At 33.1% G+C, this 6,000-nt stretch overlaps 1 long non-coding RNA gene across 1 annotated transcript in view; it reads left to right on the top strand.

Annotated features, from left to right (window-relative positions):
* LOC114940208 (uncharacterized) overlaps positions 1–6,000 on the top strand; it is a 114,068-nt gene continuing 108,068 nt past the window's right edge. Inside the window, exons 1-3 of the long non-coding RNA XR_014924298.1 lie at positions 1–114; positions 463–863; positions 3,040–3,209. This is a non-coding gene — a long non-coding RNA (uncharacterized LOC114940208). The remainder of the gene's footprint in view (positions 115–462; positions 864–3,039; positions 3,210–6,000) is intronic.

Raw genomic sequence — 6,000 nt, 5'->3', positions numbered from 1 at the left:
TGAAATAATTCCAGGAGCGTCAAGTGGAACGCATCAAGCGCTCTTCAGTTAACTTCAAAGCTTTGAATAAAACGATCAGTCGTGAGGTGCAGCAAGTGGCGGTCACATCGTTCCGTGAGTATTGCGATAATTATTGTTCAAAAAATGAATTTCTCGTACGAAACAGTATCGTGAATATCACAAAAGTTAGTCGGACGTATGTCGTCAAATATGCGTTAAATATTAATTGTTTTTTATGATTCCTTCGTATCGACGATCTGCTTTCGTATAATTATAATCGACTGTGCATATATATTCAGCGCATCTATTTTCCTCATTAGGCATATATTATTCTCAAGTGTGTATATACATTTTATTTTGTAAAAAATGAGCTGCGCTGATTACATATTTTCATAACAATCAGCGCTGTGCATTCGTTTTTTCCCAATATTTTTAACCAAATATTCCATATTTTATTTCTAGGGGAAATGCCACTGGCTGTCGTTTGCCATATCGATAGTGTGATACTTCGAGAATCGCAATTGGGCTTCGATTAATCTCGAACTTCACAGTCAACCGCGAGACGCCCCACTGATCAGTCGCGCGCGCTTCAACTCGTCTGTATTTTTCGCTTTTTTGGTGTCTAAATAATCTTCGCGGTCGAAAAATGATCGCGAACGTGTCTCGCGAAGTGTCGACCGTGTCAAATGTGCGTGGTGACGCGTGTGTGCGACAAAATCGCGACGTTATTGTAATTTCGTTGTCGCAGTAATCCGTTTCTCGCGCGTTCCGTGTTGTTGCTCGACAAAACATCGTCTTCGTGTGTTTCGCGAATCATTTTGCCACCGAGAATCGCATCGAAAGCACGACGTGCGTACGATCAGGTATGTATATGTCATTATTTTAGCATTTAAAAGCTAGAAAGTACAAAACAGCAAAAAGAGTCCAAATTGAATGTACAAGACAAAGAGATATGGCTAGAGCAAGATGGCGTACATTTTTGGCGCGATAGTTTACTTTACCGTGCGCTAACGCCCTCTCTCTGCTTTGCGGCAGAATTGGGAAGCAGTATATCACGATCAGACGGTACGAATGGTAACTGAAAGAATTATACGTAAAGTAAAAAATGTCGCACATAAGTACATATTGTAATAATTATTAATTATAAATCGTAAAATTATTAACGAATTGTGAAGTTTAAATATATATTATTTATCTTCGTATTGTTGAATCAAGTATTGTTTTTGAACGAAAATTTCGATTATATTAAAAATATTTAAAAAATATATATAATCTTTTTCATAAAAGGAATGAAAATGGACGCGTAATTTTATTAAATGAATACAATTTTTCTATTACGAAATTATATTTATAACGCTATGAAAAATATATTAATAATAAAAATAAAGTCATATCATTGAAAGAACACAGGCGCGATAATTCTTACGCATTTGCATTTATTTCTCGTACAACTAATCACATTTATTACACCACAATACACGACGGTACACTTAATAATTTAATCGAGTCTAAGTGATAATCGTGGTACAGTAGCAATCGATTAATGCGGAGGTATAAATAGCATATTCTTATTGCGAAACATCGCGTACAACTCTACGATATATATACTTGTTCGTAAATTCCGAATAAAAGTCGCATTTTTGTGTCAGCAACGATTCTCGGGGAAACTCGTATGTAATACACTTTTAATCGTGACGAAGTTATTTTGTTACATCGAATTACGTACAAGGGCGTAGATAAATTGCCCGTTAACATTATATTATGTCGCATCTGTATACGACATGTCAGGGATTAAATCTGTAGACAACAGTCCGGGATTAAAATCAACAAGTCATCAATCCTCTTAAAATCAAGCGATTTTACACAAATAACAATTTTTGTCTCTTCTCTTCTATATATTCGATCGTAATGCAATTGACAGTTAACGATATATTATGCATACGCATATTTCAATCAGTAAACTACATTACGAAGGAAAGATTACATTGTATTTATTTATAAAAATCTTTTATCTTTCGAAAACGGCTATAGATTATTTGGATTATTGAAAAATGTTTAAGTATAAAAATTTTGAAGTATAAAATTAAGCAATGTTTTAATTGAAAATTTTTTAAAAGAAATATAATGTTATTTTTTTTAGTTTATTTATAATTAATGATATTGATAATCGATGACTTCATTTATGTAATAAATGCGTGTCCAATTTATTATTTGTTTCAGTTAAGTGAAAAGTTCTTCTTATTAATCCCCGACTGTACGTGTTATTTGCAAATAGATGATATATGTATATAGTCTTTTAATCTTAGTCTCTAAAGCTATCTTAAAGTTGGTACATTTTATACATGTAATTATAGCATAGATAACGGAGACGACGGATCCCATTTGTAAATTATGGCGCTAGGTGGATGGTATAATTGAAAAATAGAATTAAATATAAATTTTAATTTATAATTTTAATTTATTTAAGAAACTGAGAAATATTAGTTTCATATTATATATATATAAATTTATGTAAATTGCAAATATTGAAAATATGAATAGAATTATTATATGATATTAGAATGCTACACTAATAAAATTTTGCGTAATATATATTTGACAAAATTAAAAATAGATATAGAATGTGATAAATTTATCTTTTCTTTTATTTAGTTCTTACCGAGAGAGACAAGCGTTTAATATAATTGAAATTATATAATTGAGAATTCGCATTAAATATTAAAATAATTTTTTGTCTAAAGTTATTACATAACTTCTAACAAAATTAAATATGAATTTCTATTATTTTTCCTTTGATTTTACAGATTCAACGATTTAACACGAATTGCAAGTTTTGATAAATAACGTTACATGTTTTTGTCAATTTAAATTAATATCTTTCGCGGTACTTTTCAGTCAAGACATATTTTAAAATCAATCATATATTGATATAATATTGAAAAAAAATTTAGACTCGAGTTTGTATGTAAAATCTTGATACATAAAGCGCAAAAAGCGAAAGTACGCAAATTTAATCGCTGATGTAATCTTTGATTTCAGAACGCACCATCTTGCAACATGAAGATCGATGGATCGAGATCAATCGTCTCCGTGGTATTATAGGCTCGCGGTCGCAACGACGTGAACGTTTGCCATCCATCTGTGATGTTATTGATCGCCCGTCAAAATCATTTTCATTTCCGACGTCACGTTCAGCCATCGTTAAAATCGTAAGTACATACATACATTGTCAACTACGGCACACACGAAAGAGCGTACGATTGTTTTCTCCTCTTTCAAAAACGAGAGCGATCGCATCTGATTTATACTTCCTGTGGGATCCTCTTCCGGAAAACCGCTCGCACGTGATTAGCGCGATATATATATTGAAACATATGATTAATATCTGCGATGCAATATTTATCAATAGTTTAAATTTATAAATATCAAAAACGTGTATCCAAATATCATAAAGGCATTTTCTCCTAATTTTGCGCAATCGCGCGAAATCGATCTTTATTTTTTAATATTATAATAAAAGCATTTTTTTCTTTATAAGTTTCTTCATTTAAGTATATAATAAATTGCTCAGCATTTAAGATTAAAAAAATTTATATAAATGTACATATGTAGAATATTTTTCAAGCATTTTTATGCTTATATTTTTTTCGATTATAATTTTTCTAATTGACTTATTATCGATTTTTCTTCAAAAGAAAGCTATACATATATATGTATAAATAATTTTTAATTATTGATTAAAAAAGAGGATCACGATTTGTATTGTATGGACATATATTTAAAATTCCGTTGAGTATAGGTAAAAAAACTCGATAATGCGCATTCGTATATTGGAAAAATTAACATGTAATCGAATAATGTCGATCCTACTGTTGCGCTAATCTGATGCGAGCATCGATGATTGGTTCCTCTTGAACGCGACATGTGCACAGAATCATTTTCCCCCTTGTTCCATTTTTTGCGCTGTTTTCCGCTAGAAGGAACAGATCGTTTTAATCGATCGTTTAATGAAACGGAAGAGGGGAACGCATTCGGCACAATTTAGGAACTTGGCTCGAAACGCGATGCGTAAAGTTATAATCTGCTTGATCATTATCGCAATCGCGTGTAACAATGTGTTTACACTACGCAATTTTTTTAGCGATATAGATATATTAGATATTAATAATCTATAGATGTAATTTTGTGCTTTTTATATCGTCATCACAATCGCTATAAATATAATATTATATAGCCATATGCGATATAGTTTAACATATTGTGACGTGTAAATGGAGAAATGATTTTATCTCAATATCGCCAAAAAATCGAATAGTATAGACGGTATTTTCATTCCTTTCGGAGGATCAAATTAATCTTAGAAATTTCTCTTTCTATCAAACCACACAAAGCACGTGGTTACAGATAAATGTTTCTACAGATTATTTTATTATCTCTAAATAATACGCTTGTGCCGTTTGATCGTTAGATTTTCGCGAATCCTTTTTTTACTGTCGCGAGAAGGATTTATAGCTCTGGAAGAAGGACTTATAGTCCTCGCGATAGTCTCCTCGCGTGCTGATGTGATATCAGAAATCCGGATAGGATCAGGCAACGGGACGTAACAGGTGGGCCCTTTGCGGCTGCGGCTCGTCAATTACATTGACCAATATGCGATAATTTCTAAACAAACGGTGTTCTTAACTGCTTTCAATTTATGTTAATAACTTTTCTTCAATTACGATTTTTATTCGGGTATTTTTCATTTATCGCCCCAATTATATTTCTAAAATATTGTCTCAAAAATCAGTGATGTTCTTTTCGCGGTTTTCACGATTGATGATTAACTGAACGCCGCCGTTGCCGCCACCGTCTGGAATCCGTGACGCAAAACAATCCGGGAGAGTGTCACCATTGATCGATAAGCCCGCGACTCACATCGCGACACGTGTCAGTGCGCTTAGCCTCTACCGATCTCTCCTCTTTCTCTCTTTTTCTCTCTTTCTCTCTCTCTTTCTCTCAGTACTACATAATATAATATACGAGCTAGAAAAGGATCTTAATAATTTATATAGAAAATGTACAAGAGAAAATCTACATTCAACGAACGCGATGTGATATTTCTATATGAATACGGTCGACGCGCGATGATCGAGCGAGAGCGAAGAATAAATAAATTAAAACAGAAGTCGCGAGAGAGGGAGGGGAAGCCCGGGGACGAATTTTGTGCCATTTACAATCGGGCACTCCGCCGCTGTGTCCACAAATGACGTGCAATGCAATGCTTGTCCTCATTTAACACTTGTTTTTTTACTTTTTGTATCGAGACAAAAATCACAAACAAGATATTAAAAAAAAAAATACCGATCTGTTTGATTTTTTCAACCATTTTATTTAAACTGAACGTAGCTTTGTCGTATCCGCGATATTATTCTTGATTAGAGGCAAGATCTCTCTTTTTCTTTCTCTCTCTCTAGGCAAATTCCATTCGTTCCAATTTTAGATGAGCGCATCTCGCTCGAAGAAACGTTTAAACCGAGTAAAACGAACGCTGACAACTTGACTTAAATCCGCACTCCTCGAATTGCTAATAGCCTGAGAGCCGAATGTATTGCGAGCAATTTATTTCACTGAACGAACCAATGTCTGTGCGAGAGTGTCATGCTTTTACGTGGGCACACTCGGATGTGTTTAACTGAATTAAAATTCACAGAATGAATTTGAGTTTCTTTAACCATGCATTTTTGCACAAATGCTCTAATACTAATATAATATTTTTCGAACGTCTTTCTCTTAAATATCATTAACAACCTAATATAAATTTACAGAAGTAGAGCAGTTTTAGAAAGTGATACATATTTATGCTTTTGCTAGTTTGTATAAATCTTAAACAATATTTATATGCGCAAGTTTGATGAAGAATGAAAGGAAATAACAGAGAATTTCTCCTGTCTACAGATGATTTCTCTTTTGATTTCGCGAACGTTTGCATAGTAATCAATAGGACGAAATAGAAACGCG

Source organism: Nylanderia fulva, unplaced genomic scaffold (assembly GCF_048542155.1).
Source record: "Nylanderia fulva isolate GAGA-0341 unplaced genomic scaffold, ASM4854215v1 Scaffold16, whole genome shotgun sequence".
NCBI classification, from domain to species: Eukaryota; Metazoa; Arthropoda; class Insecta; order Hymenoptera; family Formicidae; genus Nylanderia; species Nylanderia fulva.
This window is presented reverse-complemented; position numbering and strand designations above follow the sequence as displayed.